This window comes from Coffea eugenioides, chromosome 1 (genome assembly GCF_003713205.1).
Source record: "Coffea eugenioides isolate CCC68of chromosome 1, Ceug_1.0, whole genome shotgun sequence".
NCBI classification, from domain to species: Eukaryota; Viridiplantae; Streptophyta; class Magnoliopsida; order Gentianales; family Rubiaceae; genus Coffea; species Coffea eugenioides.
This window is the reverse complement of record NC_040035.1, coordinates 9,090,270-9,109,342: the sequence shown is the minus strand read 5'-3', so window position 1 is coordinate 9,109,342 and position 19,073 is coordinate 9,090,270. Positions and strand designations below refer to the sequence as shown.

At 37.0% G+C, this 19,073-nt stretch overlaps 1 pseudogene; it reads right to left on the bottom strand.

The window, feature by feature from the left end:
• Positions 1-8,070: 8,070 nt before the first annotated feature.
• Positions 8,071-10,773, bottom strand: LOC113767354 (annotated as a pseudogene).
• Positions 10,774-19,073: the final 8,300 nt, after the last annotated feature.

Genomic DNA, 19,073 nt, shown 5'->3' with positions numbered 1-19,073 from the left:
TCAGAAAAATTCAAAAAAATCAAAAAAATCAAGTTCAAAATTTTGTTTCTTGGAAAATCAAATTTAATTTCTTGTATTTTGACAAATCAAATTCAATTTCTTCACCAATTGGATGGCAGGATTGGGTCTTATCCCACTGACCATTCTAAAGATCGCGTTGGGCCTGGACTTCGTGCCGCCAACATTTCAAAAATCACGTTGGGCCTGGACTTTGTGCCGTCAACTTCACAAAATCACGTTGGGCCTGGACTTTGTGCCGCCAACTTCACAAAATCACGTTGGGCCTGGATTTCGTGCCGCCAACATTCCAGATATCACGTTGGGCCTGGATTTTGTGCCGCCAACATTCCAAAGATCCCGTGGGTCTATCCCAATTTTAAAGCATTTTCGGGTCAGTCCTATGATCAAAAGGTTATTCGGGTCAGTCCCACGATCAAAAGCATTTTCGGGTCAGGCCCATGATCAAAACTTATTCGGGTCAGTCCCATTCAAAGCTGTTCGGGTCAGTCCCGCGATCAAAAGCTTTTCGGGTCAGTCCCACGATATTTTCGGGTCAGTCCCCCAAGTCCAAAGGTTATTTCAGGGCATTTTCGGGTCCCATGATCAAAACTTATTCGGGTCAGTCCCGCGATTCAAAACTGTTCGGGTCAGTTGCGGGTCATTCAAAAATTCGGGTCAGTCCCACGATTATTCGGGTCAGTCCCACGATCAAGGCATTTTCGGGTCAGTCCCAATCAAAAGCATTTTCGGGTCAGTCCCATGATCAAAATTCGGGTCAATTTTCGGGTCAGTCCCGCGTCGGGTCAGTCGGTCAGGAAAATTCGGGTCAGTCCCATCAGGATCATTTTCGGGTCAGTCCATGATCAGTCAGTCCATGATCAAAAGGTTATTCGGGTCAGTCCCACGATCAAAAGCATTTTCGGGTCAGTCCCATGATCAAAACTTATTCGGGTCAGTCCCGCGATTCAAAGCCTGTTCGGGTCAGTCCCGCGATTCAAATCTTTTCGGGTCAGTCCCACGATCAAAAGCATTTTCGGGTCAGTCCCATGATCAAAAGCTCATTCGGGTCAGTCCCACGATCAAGAGCATTTTCGGGTCAGTCCCACAATCAAGAGCATTTTTCGGGTCAGTCCCATGATCAAAAGCATTTTCGGGTCAGTCCCGTGATTAAAGCTTGTTCGGGCCAGTCCCATGATTTGAATTTCCTATCTCTAGTCAATCCCACTTTTGTCCGGGTCTATCCCGTGGGTCTATCCCAATTTTACATTTTTGTCCGGGTCTATCCCGTAGGTCTATCCCAATTTTAAATTCCTGTTCGGGTCAGTCCCGATTTCAAAATTCCTGTTCGGGTCAGTCCCGTTTTAAATTTCTGTTCGGGTAAGTCCCGTTTTATTTTTCATGTTCGGGTCAGCCCCGTATTAGAATTCCTGTTCGTTGGAATCTTTCGCAGCCGAATAACACAGGTAAGTATTTGGTGTCTACTTCTTTGCCTCAAGTTTTTTCAAAACTCAGACAAAGAGGGGCAAACTGTAGACACCAAATTTTTGAATAATTTTATGTGGCATCTATTTCATGATTTTCATTTTAGATTGCTTGCATTCGTTGTTTACTTTTAGTTTTAATTTTTGGTTTTAGCTTTTAAGTTTAAAGTTAGCGTAGAGTTTTTAGAAAAAAAAGAAAAAAGAAGACATCAAAAATATGTTTTAGTCATTTTGTTTTTATTCAAAGCTTTCTTGAAAGAGAAATGAAAATGAAAAATCACAAAAAAGGAGAAAAGAAAATTAAAGAAAAAGGAAAAAATAGGCTTTAGTTGGATTGGAAAAATGAAAAAAAAGAGAAAAAGGAAAAAGGAAAATTTGTTCACAAAAATATGTTTATTTCTTTAAATTCAATCTTTGGGCACTTTAGTTATTTTTATTAAGTTATTTTTGAGAAAAGAAAATGAATGAAAATGAAAAAAGAAAATGTGAAAAGGTGGAAAAATGGCCATTTTTGTTGTTTTTAGTTGTTTAGTTTTTAAATTATTTTCATTATTATTACTATTATTATTACCTGGTTTTTTGTCAATTTGTTATTATTATTTATATTTTATCATTTCTGTATTTATTAAGTTTTAAAAAAAAAAAAAAAGAAAAAAAAAAAAGAAATTGATTCACGGCATGCAAGTTGCCGCGACTTGCAAAGTGAAGATTCGGGTGAGCCCCTTGGGCTGCAAATACAGGAAGAAAGGACGGAGGTTTTAGGGTTGAAGGGAGGATCATTTGATATAAATAGAAAAAGGCAAGACAGCCGCAAGAGAGAGGGGGATAAAAGATTGACGGCTGAAAACTGGGCAGGGGGCTACGAAGAGAGTGAGGGTTTGCGGCTGAAAATGGGGAGAAAACAAAGCAAAGAAAGATCAGAGATAGAGAGGTAACTACGAGCTAAGGGTGACGGGAAGAAAAGCCGAGGGTTTGGGGGGCTTCATCTGGGAGTTTGACGGTTAAGGTTGGTAAGAAAACTAGAAACCAGGAGAGATAGGGAGGTTTTGGGTTGACGTCTGCAATCTGAGAAAAAGGGTAGAGAGTCGGGGGGAGATAGAAAGAGAGCAAAAGGAAAAGAAAGGATAACACAGCGGGCTGAAGGAAAAATCAGAGGGAGAACAGCGAGGAAAGATTGGAGGTGAACTAGGGTATGAGAGAACCCGAGAGGAGAAATAGCAAGAGAGTTGCAGCAGAGGTGAGCGGCTGAGTTGAGCAAAAGGGGTAGGAGAGTTCCCTAGCGGCGGAGGGAAAGAAAAACAGCTTTGAGAGCTACGGGAAAAAGGCAGCAAAGAAACTAAGGCTAGGGAAACTGGAGGTGGAAGCAAGAGCTAAGGGTGACAGGGGGAAATCTGGAAAAGAAGAAAAAACAGGAGGTTTTGGGAGAGCATCGACAGGCTAAAAGAAAAACTGAAAGAGGGAAGTGAGGAGAGCTTCGGGTCAAGCCAAAAAGAAGGAGAGGAGCTGCTGGAGTTTTTTTTCCATACCCGCTGGCAACCTTTGCCGAAACAGAATCTACGGTGAAAGCTTTGCGGTAACCCTTTTCTTTATCTTCATAGCTTAAAGTTGCTGCCTTTTGTTGATTATTTTTGCATGACAAGTTCGATAGGTTTCCAAATCTGTTTGTTGTTGTTAATTTCATCCTCAAGTTGTAGTTTAGTGGTAAAGATGTTAACTTTGAAAAGAAAAATAACATTTCCTTGGCTGATTCGTTCGATTCTGCGTTTGAAGTCATGTCGGATGGTTGTTAAAGTTTCCAGTTTGTATGTGTTTCCTATTCGGATGCTCATGCTGAAATTTCAATTTCTTACGTTTGCAAAGTTTGAAGATAGCTTGAGGATTTTTTTGCTGGCTAAATTTAAATGAGGTTTGACTGTTTTTGCGCACGAAAGGGAGTCTGCTGCAATGAAGGTTGTCGGCTCATTTGCCGCAGCCTTTCTCTTGCTTTCGGATGATGAAATTGCAGTAGCTTGATCACCTTGTTATTTGTGTAGTTGGATGTTAATTTTCAGTAGTAAAACATTCAAGTTAGGCATCCTAGCTGAAATGATAAAGCCGCGGCAATGATCCAACTAGGAAATGCAGAAATGTTTGCGATTGTTTCTGGTTTGCTTGGGTCGGATTTTAACATGAATATGTATCATTTCTGATGTATCTTGAATCTGAAAGTTTGTTGGAAATTCATGGTATGATGTTGCTGAGGTTGCCAAGATTATTTTAAAGTCGCTCTTGCTAAAACGCAGCAAGAAAGGTTGCTGAATTTCTTTTCCATTTCTCTGTCGTGTTGCCTTCTCTTTAGTTGTTAGTTGAGTCTTTACATTTCAGTTGTTGTCCTAATCTAGTGTTGGGGGAAGGAATGGAATGATTTGGTGTTGGGTATGCATGTTTGGGGACTGAAGTGTCTGAATCATGTTCGAATGCTTTGCTGAAATTTGCAACCATCTTTGTCGAACCAGTTTTGTTTTCTCTCTCAGAATTTTTGTATGATCTTTTCTGGTCATTTGGATTGTAATCATCATGTAGTTTTGTTACTCAGTTTAAGATTGTGATTTTGAAATCAAAGCTGTGCATTTGAATCAAAAACCTGGTCTGCATGATGAAAAATGGTAAGAAAGCCGTGGCTGGAAAATTGCTGCTAGTGCCATCCTATCTTTTGCTGCATTTCTATCCAGTCATTTTTGTTTAACTACATGGGTTAAGAGCTAGTGTTTGAGTTGGGAGGCTTGGATTTTATGATAGCTTGATGTTTGTTGATGCCTGCTGTTCTCGGTTGGAAATGGAATGTTGCAAAGCTGCATTTGGAAACGTAAATTGCAGCAAGCTTCCTAGCTTTGCAGAAATTCTGGCGGCATTCTTTTTTGCTGTTTTTCTTGATCTTTGACAGTCATCAACTCAGCTCTGCTGCATTAAAAGTGTGGCATTAAGTTTGGTAATGATTAGAGTTGCATCTTGAGGTTCATTTCGGTTCAAAGTTGTTTTGGTGATGCATTTCGTTGACAAATGAAGCACGGCACATCATGTAGGAAAGGAAACCAGAATTGCAGAAGTAATGAAGGCTTTTAGTTCACGTTGCATGCATGAAATAAATTTCTGAATTTGCACTTTGACCCCCCGAGTTCCCTTTTATTTCACTAGGACCCAACCAATTGAATAATTTCCTCAATCTGGTCCTTGGAAGTTTTAACTCTACAACTTCATGGCTTGTTTTGTTTCAATTAACTACCATGCTTTGTTTCAATTGCGCTTAAGTCACGACTTTAGGGGCATTATGACCAAGTGAGCTTGTGTTTGCCTATTTTCTTTAATTTTTCCAAATAAATTGGTACCTTGACCATTTCTTTTATTTTGGAGGATAAATAAGTGATTTCATTTCATTGGGCCCCAATTTCAAGGGAGGTACACTCTATCCCTCACTTGCACTTCATTTGACCCTATGTGCTCCTACGTGTTATGTGAATATGCCTGTCTACTTCGCTTTCCTTACCTCCTTGCATGCGTTTACTTACTTTTACTTTTATTTAAGTTTTTATGGGGTATGTGTACACCTCTTGGCTTGTAATAGATAGTGCTCGGAGAGCATCTGGTCTATTCACCCTTTCCCTTTTATGCTTTTATGGGGTATGTGTACACCTCTTGGCTTGTAATAGGTAGCGCTCGGAGAGCATCTGGTCCATTTCCCCTTCCCCTTGGTTGCTTGTTTTTGTTGCTACATGTTTAATTGCTTTAGTAGGCTCTTGCATCTAGTCGAGCATGCTAAGTGCTACGTGCTACGTGTTTACGAGCGTTTTGGCATGTCTACTTGCTTTCATAACCATGAATGAATGGAATGGATGAATGTACGTCACCACACTAGTCCAATGCTAGTTGTGGCTCATTAGGCCATCCCTTTTTGTTAGTGCATATTTGCCTGTTCACTACACATCATGCATTTTTCCTTAGTTTTATCATCTGGCATGCTCCTCGAGCCCCTTTTCCCCTCATTTTAGGATTTTTTGCATCTCATGCTAGTTATAGGGTACATTTGTGTGAGAGTCCCCTTAAATATGGGATATAGACGAGTGTGGCTTTTCCTAAAGCCTTAGCACGCTTGTATCCTCTCTATAAAAGGGCAAATTGAGTCACGATTTAGGTCTCCCCGTACCCAATATGCATGAATTCCCTAGGCTCATGCATTCTCAATCCACTCTATCATCACACTTTCGCTTTTGTCTCATTTGCACACATGCACCTTTTTATCACTTTCACTTGCACACGAACACTTTTTTATCTTCACTTGCATACGAACACTTTTATCTTCACTTGCACACGAACACTTTTATCTTCACTCGCACACGAGTACTTTCATCTTCATTTGCACACCGACACTTTCGCACTTTTCTTTAAATTGCATACATGCATTTTGCCCACTAGCACTTGGAGTATATTTTATACGTTCAAGGACATTTTCTTTGTACACTTCCACTCACACTATTGTTTTTATTACTTTTTCACACAAACGCACATTTTTCATGGCATGCATTCATCCACTCATTTTTTCACGTCATTTAGGTTTAGGTGTGACCTCTCCAAAAGGATCATTGTTGGGCTTCACAATTAATGTGATTGGCATCACTCAACCTTTGAAGAGAAATTTCCCCCATGTCCCCCTAGGTCTAGGTTTTTGCATTCATATAGACATATCCAAACACGCGATGCATACCTTGGGTAGAAAAATTAGGAAAAATTGGTTTAAGTCACGCAACTAGCCTTGGCTAGGTCGAAGGGGTGCCTTGGATTTTTATCCTTGCCTTCCCCTTCGTCAAATGTGACCCCCGATCCCTCTTTTGGTTACGTAGACCCAAAAGTTCTCAAAAAGGGTTTATTTACTTTTTTTATTCAAAAACAAAAATCATTTTTGGGTGACTTGGTACACCCTAACTCTATACCAAGTGGCGACTCCATTTTTGATACAAAAAACCCTTTTGAACTTCACTTGGCCAAATCGTCGCATTATAAGTCCCATGGCCTTTTACTTTTCACATTGCACACCACACACCACACAATCCACACTCACCGATTTCAAAAGTGGGGCGCGACAGGATCGATTGTCGATTCCTTCAAATCTTGATATAGAATATTTAAAAAGTTCAATGAACTTGAACACTTGAAAATTCAAGTCTTGATATGAGCAAGACTTGAAGAACTTGAAGATACAGAACCTTCACAGCCATGGAGCTTCAAGAAAATATGGAAGTATGAGATGTGTGATGTGTGAACTTTGGTGGAGAGACCCCCTATTTAGTGTTGTAGAATAGGGTAAAATCTGAAGACATGTATGCCACTTTACTTGTCTTACAAGACATGTAATTATATTAGCACTGTACCATTTCAAATATTATTTCTTTATTTTATATTTATTAATAAAGAAATAATATTAATAAATATTTCCTTGATTGGCCATACTTGTAGGGATACATGACATGGCACAATGTAATTGGATAAATCGTTGCAATATATAAGATAAATATATGGATTAAATAACTCTAAATATTATTTTTTTAATAAAAAATAATCATTTAGATATTTATCCATAATTTTGCCAAATCATATGAACATGTGACATGACATAATTTGATTGGCACAGATCCCTCAATATAGTTAATTGGTCGGAACACCTCAATTTGACATATGGAGAGACATGATTAGTTGCCGAATAGTCAAATTTTCAAGTGTGTATGATATATGGCAATATCTAATTGAATAAAAATAAATCATAAAAATAATTTATAGACTAATGGTAATTTTTAAAATTAATTAAAATTTCATTGTCTACAGATATATTAGCTTTATAGCCTGTTACGTGGAAGGAAATGCTCAAAGTATCAATAACTCTTCATAATTTGTTTTGCAATATAAGAATTCAAGTCTAGAACTTTTAAATGCAATAAGAAAAATTAACTATGAGATTCAAGTAGATTTAAATTTTAAAAAATAACAACAATATATTCATATTTTAGGAAGATATGATATGTAATTTTAGTAAATTATTAATTTATGATATGAATGGACCAAAAGGTTAGGTAAGGTTTTAAAAAAAATTAATTACTTTATTATTTTATCAAAATTATTAATTTTTCTCATTAGTCCAAATCGGGACTAAAAAATTTATTATTTAATAGAGACTATTAATTTATCAAATATTTAATGTAGTTGATGCGGTATTTAAATCATAGACAACAGACGGTAACATATGTGCTCACACTCTTAAGACCCTAGAGTGTCAATAATAATTAGGCCCGTTCACGTTAAATTCACACTTTTCCACAATACTAGTATTATTACTTTGCAAGTAATATTAGGTTAGATACACAAATCAGGAAAGCTGACCATTCTGTGTACAGGATAAGCACTACAGTACCACCGTCACAACAGAATGTTTGCCTACAAAGAGAATCTTATTAATACATTGGAAAAAAGCAGAAAATGCAAAATACAAAGAAAAAACGGGGAAAACAGCATAAAACTCTCCCAGACATCAAAGTAATTGGCCCAAAGCAGTAAAGAGCAAATCTCAGCTCTTGGTAGAAAAAGGATAGGGACACGGGGGCACCATAACTTCCACAATTCCTTCAAGCATCAGGCTCACCTTCCTCATTTTAGGCCTAAGAGATGAGCTTTCTTGGATGCACCGTAAAGCAACCATCAGAAATCTCTCTAGCATCATTTTATCTTCTAGAGCCTCTGAATCATTTTCAACAAACTTATCAAATCTTCCTTCTTGAAAGCAATCCCAAGCCCAATCAGATAAAATTGGGTTTTCTCCTTCACCAATGTTTTCAATGTCCTCCACACATTTGCGGCAAGAAATGATCTCTAGTAACAAGACACCAAAACTATAAACATCAACCTTTGCAGTGATTTGGGTGTTCCTGTACCATTCAGGAGCAACATATCCTTTTGTTCCTCGGATACTAGTCATTGGTCGACTCTGATTGATCATCAAAAGTTTTGCCAGTCCAAAGTCGGAAATCCGAGCATTGAAATGTTCATCCAGAAGTATATTTTGCGGCTTTATGTCACAATGGATAACCTGAGTTCTGCACTCTTCATGAAGGTACACAAGTCCTCTTGCAATCCCGATAGCAATTTGGATCCTTAGATTCCAACTAGGTTTTGGATCATGTAACAGCAATCTTGCAAGAGTTCCATGGCTCATTTACTCATACACCAATAGACGATGTTGTCCTTCATCACCGAATCCAAGCAGACGGACCAAATTCTTGTGGTTAGTCTGACTAATTGCTTTGACTTCAGCTCGAAATTCCGTCTCAGCATCTTTAGCCACTCTGTCTAACTTCTTGACAGCAACAATACTGCTTTTGGAACTGATTTGTAACTCACCTCTATACACAATGCCAAATGATCCCCTACCCAACTCATCTTTGAATTCGTTGGTAGCTTCAACAAGCTCTTTGTATGGAAAAATATGCAAGTTTATATCCCCAGCCTCAGTTTTTAAAGGAAATATGATCTTCTTTTTCTGGTATATGAGGTAAACACCCAAACAAGAAATGGTAATGAATGTCAAATTTACCAAGAAAGAGGTGCCAAGAAGGATAGATCCCCACAAGTATCAAGGTGCCTCGGTCCTTTGGCTATGATTCTACTTGAAAACCTTGAGGAACAATTGATGCTGGAGGATTTGGATATACTGGAGGAGCATTACCATCACTTTTGCGAGGTTTGATGAAAGCTTTCGACAGAACACGACTGTCCACCCTCCCATTAGAAAGTGGCAGCTTCTTCTTCCAACAGCTGTTGTCTTTGAAAATGGCCACAGCACAGAAACAATCCTGCAAGCAAGCTTGTTGACACACTGTTTCATTTGAAGGATTTATTCTTTCAAAGTCAGAAAGTGGCCAATCTATGTCATTGACAACCTCAAAATCATACAGGTTTTCGGCAGAGCCCTCCTCTACTTCACCACAGCCAAGAGAAGTTTTGGCTTGCAGCTGCCGTAACTGTCATCTGGATCAAGCAATATATACCCTATTAGACACGCACAAACTGGTCTTCCATGTTCGAGGTGGCAACATGGTTCGAAGACTCAGCCGAGACCGAGACGTCTCGGCCGAGTCGTCTCCGTCTCGGCCGAGCCCGAGACGAGACCGCGATGAAACGTTTCCGAGATACGTGACAGGCCGAGACGTCACCGTGAAGGGTTGAAACGGCCGAGTCACACCGAATCATCCCAAGTTAACTTGAATTTTTATTATTTTTACTAATTTTTAATTATTTTTAATTATCATATTTTTTACAATTTTTAGAATATTAAATATTTCAAAAATTCACGTCTCGCTGAGACCGCGACCGATATGCCGAGACCGATGTGGAACGGTCCAAGCCGCGACCACGACTTTGAACCATGGGTGGCAAACGCTGTTAAATCCACAAGCTCCACTCCCCTTTTCTCCAGCAATTCTGATACATATATTATCTGGCTTAGACCAAAGAATTGTCCAGTTTTGGTTGCCAGTAGAAGTCCTGGGATGATAATAATGTGTGAAGACCCCATAAAAATCTATTGTTGCCCTATGATAGTTTTCTGATACTGGTGGTAATGGAATTGAAACTGGATTGAGCTGTTTTGTTTGATTGTTCCTTTTCCTTTGTACATCGCTCCTCCGCCATCAAAAGTAACTTGGTAACCAGAATTGAATGCATCTGTAGAATCAGAAGTCTGACTATTGTAGTAGGTAGCTTCATCATCCACGTTCGTTGGCACACTCCTGGTAACAAGCACTAGATTCCCGTGATCACGAAAACGGAGATAAAACCTTCCTTGGGAGAAATTTGTTGCTGACTGTCGAGAACAGAGAGAATCGCCAGTTACCAAATCTTGATATGGCAATATTGTATCAGCGGGAAATCTAAAGCTTTCCCAGAGCCAGCTATCGTCACTCCCCTTGAGGATGAAATTGCCTGTATCATTCATAAAACCATGATCAACTTGACTAGGATTAGCACTCCAAAGTTGTAAGCCTCGAGGGTCACGGAGCACAAGCCCTGTCTGAGGATCAAGCTTTACAGTCGATCCTCGTGGCACTGGATTCGTTGAATAAACAAACCGAACTACAGTTTTGTCCGGTATCTTATCATACCATATCGAGAACAAGAACAGATCCTTATCCTGAACTTTCTGGAACCCGAATGCAAATTCGCCAGAAGGTGAGAGCCAAGGACTAGCAGATGTTTCCCCTGCAGTCAGAGTCATGGTTCGCCATCGCGGATCGTGGTCGCGTCGCGGTCTCGGTTGTTCCACATCCGTCGCGGCATATCGGTTAAATATCGGGTGATACGCACATTATAGTATATAAAAATTTTCAAAAAATATGAAAAAATTACTAAAAATAGAAAATACTATAAAAAGCACAATTATCAAATTAAATTCACTAAATACCAACATTGTCATATATAGTTACTAATCATTAAATAAAATAATGCTGTCATTACCATAAGGGCCTATAGCATTAGCAATTAATGATTTTAGAATCAAGTGTGCTTTCTAATCCTATTTTATATGAAATAAAAAATTGTATATAAGAATAAAATCATCATATCTTACATAATACAATACAAATCTCTGTACACAAAGGATTGATCCACTGCAGTGCCTAGATGATTGATCTTAATTTCCTAAAATAAAAAGAATAATAAATATCACAAAAATATTAAAATTAATGAATTATTTACAACTCTTGAATTCTATCAAATATAGTAAAAACATATTTTTACTTTATTTACATACCTATTAGTACCATGTAAAATGACGAGGAGGTTCAAAACATATTTTTACTTTGTTTGCTTTGCCTTTTTCTAATTAATTTATCTAAAATCATCTTAACTAACATAATTGAGATACATGGAATAAATAAATTACATTTATGATCGTTAAAATGTATCTAAATAATGACTATATATTTTCTAACTAAAATTTAGATAAGAGACTACTAATACAAATTAATCATATACTTAATAATATATAAAAAAATGTCAAAATGCATTAAATAAATTTATAGATATCTAAATACCACATCTGAATACTAAATTAAAAAATATTAAAATCGAGAAACTGTTTCAAAGAAGATACAGACCTTTTGCCCTGATGCTTGAGGTTAAAATTAGGAGTCCAATCTCTTACTTTTTTTTTTTTTTGTCGACACAGGGGTGTCCGGGTCAATCCTTACGGGGCCCGATTAATCCCCTGCGGCCCGGGCCTTGGCGCCCCAACCCGACCCAAGCACGGTAAGTGCGCGGAGGAATCCAGCAGCGCAGGGACTCGAACCTGGGACCTAGAGGTTTACCAGGAGGAGGTGCTGCCGCTGGACCATTGGGCCAAATTTATAAATGGTTTTAATTTTTCCTTCTATTTTTTTCTTGTCTTCGGCTCCAATACAAAAGCCCAACATCCCTTTAATTTTGGCATCGTTCCTTTCACCTTTCTCAATTCAGATTTAGCGGCCGTCCCATTCTCTCTTTCTTTTCACTTTCCCTTTCTTTTTTTTTTCCTCCTTCCCTCTCTGCAAATCGATGTCTCTCTGCAAACCGATGAAGAAATTGAAGATGTTCCTCTCTGCAAACCTCCTTTCGTTCTTTGTCTTCGCTTTCCCTTAGGCTCTTTTTTCTCTTCCCTGTCTGCAAAATCGATGTTCCCTCTTTGCAAACCTCCCTCTCTGTAAACCGATGAAGTGTGAAGAAATTGAAGATGTTCCCTCTCTGCAAACCAATGAAAATTGATGGTATGTTTCTCTAAATAATGATTCTGTCTTCGGGTGTGTTTCTCCAAATAATGAATGATTCTATGCTCTGCTTCTACACCTTCTCCAAGTAATTGATTATTTGTGGCTGAAAAAGAAAAAAAGAAAGCATGAAAGGAAGGACGGCTTTTGCTGGTGCAAGTTCTGTATTTGTATGACAATAATTGAGTTGTTGCAGGCTTTGTGTAGCCTTTCGTTTCTGTTCAATGTTTTGTTTGGCCTTTTTGGTTCATTTTTTGGGTAAAAGTCAAAATAGAAGCAGTGAATTATTTGGTATTCAATTATTAAGTTTTCCTCTGTTCGATCATTAGGTGTAAGCAGTGAAAATTCCTCTGTTCAATTTTTGGTTCAATTTCCTCTGGTCAATTCTGTTCATGAGTTGCCGACTCGACTCCGAGTCGTATCCGAGGATTTGGCGGACAACTTCTTACACCGTTTTGACTCAGCCAATAACGTCCGAGTCTGCACGATTCACATCCGGTATGGTCATACCGGCGATTCGGGGATCGGTATCGTACCGGTCCCCGGCGTTCCTGGCGAACCCTGGTCAGAGTACTTCCCATAGTTACAATACCATTTTTTTGAGAGAAAACAGAAATTGGGAAGAGAAATGCGAAGAAAAAAATGAGTTGTATGCATAGATATGCCATTGCAATAGACAGTATAGCCCTGGTAGGGAGAGCGTACATTGCATGTTATTATATACACGGAACAATAGGTCTAAAGACTCAGGAGTCAACTCTGCCTCTTTGCCTCAATTTCTATCACCATTTCACACGCATATAGCTGGAATCCACATATATAGTCCGGTGATCAAGATTGAAGGTCCGTCAATGTGGGGTTCTTTCATCCTTGAGGGTTCATCGATCTGTAAAAACTAAAAACTTGGGTCTACCAATTACAATGCCAAAATTTCATAAACATTAATGTTGTAAACTCCTCTTTTTTTTTTACCAATGTTGTAAACTCTTTAACACCGGAAGAATACAGCAATTAGCAAACCGTCAATTCTATTTGAAGTGCATATGAAGGCTTCAGGATGAGTATCGAATTGTCAATCAGCCTCTCAAAGTATAAAGTCAGTCAATCAATAATAGCACGGTTCATCTTCATTAGTAACTCACAATAGTTTGCATGTAGAAATCAAAAGGTACTATGAATAATGCATCCAAGAAAACTAGTAATATTCAAGAAAATTTGTGGGACATTCAAGAAAATTGTCCGGTTAAAGATGCTTTGTTTGATTGATAAAATAGTATCAAAAAACTAAATTGCCCTGCAAATTGAGATCTATTGGCCAATTTATAATTGAATGAAAGAAAAAGTTAATTTCAACATGATCAATGGAAATTTTTGTAGTAAACATAAACTAAAATAACTGAAAACCAAGAAAAATGAAAAGGCTTATGATATGAAATGCAGAACAAAATTGATTAGTAAAAAAGTTAATTTCTAGATAAAAATCAAGAAAAATAAGTAGACTTATACATAAAAGGGTCAAAAAAATTAATGAGTGGAAAAACTTAGTTTACAAATAAAAAATGAAGAGAAATATAAATAGTCATACCATAAATGCTAGGAAAATTTTTTATGAGAGAAAAATTTCATATGTAAACAAAATTCATGAAATTTAAAATGGTTAGAGTTTGAGAAAGGAGAAATTTTTATGAGAGACAAGTTTATTATAGAAATAAAAATTTTAAAAATTGAACATACTCATAGCAAGAATCAGACGAAAGATTTTGATAAGAGAAAATTTGGTTCTAAGAAAAAATATGAAGAAAAAGAATAGTCACACGGTGAAGGGAAGAAAAACCTTTTGAGACGTAAAACTTAATATCTAAATAAAGATAAGTGGAAAAATGAAAGTTTTATTAGCAGCAAAAGGAAAGAAAAAAAATGATGACTAGAAATATTCATATCAAAATAAAGAATTGAAAAAAATTCAAATTAGTCATAGTATAAATGCAAGGAAAAACAATTGACAAGTGAAACCTTCAGTATGTAACTGAAAACCAACGAAAATAGAAATACTTGTGGATAAAAGGACAGAGAAGAATTTGAAGAGAGTAAACCTTTTTTGAAGAATTTGAAGAGAGTCAACTTAATATCTAAAAAAGAAAAAAAGTTGAAAATAAGTTAGTATAGAAATCAAGGAAAAAAGTTTGATGATGAAAAAATTTCACATTTCAAAAAAAACAAGGAAATGTCCTACATTGGGATAGAACAAGAGAAAGGAATAGTATATAACCTCCGGCCCATAAGTTACTAAATAATTTCAACCATTACAACTCATGAGTTCAAAATACGCATGATTTCAACTCAGAAGTTACTTGGTCCAATTCATAGGGTTAGGGCATTACAAATGGTATCAAAACGAATCTCACAATCTTTGTGTAGGTTAAGTTTGAGGCTAATGGTGTTATGGTTCCGACTATACAAGAAAGTGCGAAAGAATTAAGTGCTGTACGTGCAGGGTTAAATATCATGTTCGATGGGGCCACCTCTAGAAGTTATGGGACTACGTGCTATGTTGAACAGGGGCCACTTCTAAAGTTGTAAGAGTCACCTCTAAAATTTACACATGATTAGGTGGACAGTTTGGATTGTAGTTTATTTTGTGAGAACGCGAAGTTTGACTAGATGGACAGTTTGAATTGTAATAACTTATTCGCTTGATTAGATGGACAATTTGAATTGTAATGGCTTATATGAGAACGCAAAGTTCTAAAGGTGAGAAGAGTGAAATATCTCGCATTAAGATTGGAACAAGAGAAACGAATAGTATAGAACCTCCGATCCATCATCCATGAGCTATTGAATAATTCGGATTAGTCGTTTTGATCCCATCGTTTCAGTTCAGAAGTTATACGGATAATTTGGATTAACTATTTTTAATGCCGTCGTTTCAGTTCAAAGTTATATGGATCAGCCCCTGGGGCAGAGGCGTTACAAAAACCATAAAGGGACCACAATATTTATGCAACAAAAATAGTTTGAGATTATTGGAAGGGTACGATTGTTCATAGTTTTTAACGGTCAAGATGGAAAATTCGTAGAGCCACTCGAAGATACAGACGGCATGCAAGAGCAAGACCAATAGCCATAATGAAATCCACAGCACTTTTTGAAATTCAAAAAATCTATAGCACTTGAACTCACATTCCACCACTCTGACACGAATTTTCATGCCAAAATAAGGTCAGGAAAACCAAAAAGCCAAAACATCCGAATTCCCAAATCCTAAATAAAGTTAAGCATTCTCCTTCTGGGGTAAACAGTTGTCAAACAAATTCATTCCTCATGGCACAGCCTAACTGTCATAGATGTGAGGCTCAACAAAGACATGTTCAATCAACAGTAACTTATGATTACTTAGTCAGTGTTAGTGTATTTGAGTATTTGGGTTATATATATATATTTTAAATTTAATATGCGAGGGACGAAGTGGGCGTATGTTTTCCCACCCGTTTTAAGGCCGGGAAGGGAGGGGAAAAACCCCGCCCCCGCCCCATTACTCCCTCCTAATAGGGGCGGGTAATCATATCCATTGTCATCCCTAAGTATTCGTATAGGGGTAAGTCCCACATTCAAGGAGGCAAACTAATAAATTGTTAACTTAATAACAATTGAATAACAATATATAAAGTACTGAGTTAAACAAATTGTCAAAGAAGGGGAGATTTCTAATTTTTATGTGTCTTTATTCAAACTGCTATCGACAGATTCTTGTATGAATTTTGAATGTACGTTTTAAATGGCTATAGTTAGGAATTGTGCCACTGCAAGAGAGAGTTTATGTCTCGTCCTTAAAGCATAAATTACATGTTTTATACATACTGAATAATAAATCATGATGTCCATCGCTTTCAAGGTTCTTCAAGTAATCAGCTTGGAAGACTTTGATGTAGGAATGGTAACTGAGACGGATGACCCGTGGGGGGTTGATGGGCCTGGATGGGACGGGCTAAGGGCTTATTTTCCCCTCTGGTTAAAAAATAGAGTGGGGCATGGAGGAGAATAACCCCATGGTCCCCACCCCATTCCTGGCCTAAAACATATATATATATATATTAGTTATACTAACAATTATATGTTTATACTAATACAAATTATTGATTAGTTATATTTGTACATTTATAATAAATTATTAATTACACTTCTATTCTTTTACACTTAACAAATTTCTGTTGTCAAGAAGTTATTAAAATGATTCAAAATACAGACTCGAAAACATCAGCTTGTGGAATATTTGTCGATAATATTCTCATATACATACAAAGTTTTGCAATTTGGGAAGCATCATGAGTGCTTAGAAAGTTGAACAATGCAGCCCATTGTTTTGCTAAACATGCTTGTTCCATTTTTGGTGACTGCATATGGAGGAACTTTCCTCTAAAATTTATTAGTACTGCAGTTGCTGCAGACATTATTTTGAGCTAATAAAATTTCGCTTTTTATAATTTAAAAAAAAAACAAATTTCTATTAGCACCTACAAGAACCCGCTAGAAAGCGGGGTGGGGTGGGGTGGAAAAGCAGGTGCTGGGAGGCCGCGCGGGGCGGGACCCATTACCATTCCTACTTTGAAGTCATTTTCTACTTTAGTACTAGTTTCCCACTCTGCTTTTTACCCAATTTTATCACCAAATATGCATGAGGGAACCACATCCACATATATAGCAGGAATCTAGTGACTGACTTTAATGATCTTGTCTTTTGGGCCACCGGGAATTCTTGTATCGGTGAAAACTTGGGTTTATTACTAAGGATGGGGCGAGGGTGCCGCTAACACTAATTCCTCCTGCCCTGCCCCGCCCCGCCTCGCATGGCTTCCCTCGCAGGGCACTCGCGGATTAATAAAAATTTATTATATAATTTTATTATAGTTAAATTTTAATAAATAATCAAGTATTAAAATATCAACACATCACCAATTTATTATTTATTGTAATTTCACAACTGAAACTCATAAAAACACTCAAACAAAATTTATTTAAATACAATCCAATATGATGAAATAAATACAACTAACGTAGCCTAATTTTTACTTTTGGCATAAATACAATCACTAATTCATTATTGTACCTGCATTTTTTTTTGAAAAAAAGTACTATTGTATTAAGTGTAATTAGGAATTTAGTATAAATATATTAATAAATTTAGTATAACTAACTGACTATTTATATTAGTAAACATTTATAATTTTTACTATAATTGATAACATCAATTATATTAAATATACTAATATACATTATATAATACATATAACTAATAATATTATTATCACAAGTTTATAATTAATTAAATTAAATATTATATATGATTATATACATATATATTTATATATATATTTATTAGCGGGTGACGGGGAGGGATGGGCCGGGGTATACTCCTCCGCTCCATTAGGCCCCGCGGAGCCGGTGCCCGCAGCCACCCGCACCATTGCCAGACATTCTACGGCGACAAATCACTTCTGCTGGAAAAATGGACAGAAGACATCAGGATGAGCACCGAATATGAAGTCAGTCAGTCAATACCACAGACCAAGACGCAGTTAAAAAATCGAAGTACGAGTATAATTGCAGCCAAGAAAAATTAGTAACATGCAATGAAAACTTGTTAATATACTGGCGCAAAAAAAAGATAAAAATAAAAATAAAACTGTGCCAACATCAATTTTCGCTCAGATGGTTGCCCAAAAATAAAGAGCGAAATGACACCCTCTTGTCAAGTTTTAATAAACGACGGCAGAAAGAAAACAAACTCCATATTTCAGAAGACTATAGGTTCGCCATAAGTTAACTTAATTGGTAATACAATTGCTAGTTCCCTTCCCCGTGAAAACCCAGTCGAGTCTCTTCTACAAATAAATTAGGAGAGAGACCATCACATTGTTGTAACTATTAATGTCAATTGGTTAATTGGAGAATTGTTTTGTTAATATTCACTGTAACTTTTTTTTTTTTGTATTGTGATGCATCTAAAATAAGTGATAGTTGAAAAGCTAAAATGATGATTGAAAAGCATGATAAGAGAGAGTAAATAACTCTTCCAAAATAATCTCTCAATTACTTAAATAAAACATGGAATTTCATCATTTATTTTTCACAAATCTCAGGTATTCTTTTATAGCTTGCTTCATAGCGCCTAAATAAAAGGTACCCAGTTGATACTTGTATAACTTACAGTTACCTTGCTCATTTTTCTGTAATAACTTGAGGGGTATGCCCCTTGATCAGTGTTTATTTTACATCTTTTTAGCATATTTTATTTCATGGTTTTTGGTATCATAAGATTACAGTTATTTATTTCATGGTTTATTTTACAGTTATTTTTATCATAAGAGCACATAATCATACCAATTCAATAGTTAATAGTTAATCACAATAAACTCATGAAGTCTTGATCTCTATCAATAATCGGACATTTAGTCCTTACCATCTATCCCGTCAAGTAGGCCAAATAGAATGTTTCTAATTATTTATATCCCATTATTTTTTTTTCCAAAAGCGGCAAAAGTATTTCATTTAAACAGAACGTTGCTACATCAGTTTGAGCAACTGCTCACCATATCTTCCCTGGCTGCATTCATCAGCTAGACAGGGAAGGAGGTCTTCCAAGAGGTTTCCTTAAAACAATTAGTGGCAACCTGTGCCAAAGAATGACTAACAAAGTTGCAGCTCCTTGTGACAAAGGAAAAGCAACATTTCTCAAACACACAACTCATCGCAGAGATATCCTCCAGTATCAACCCAA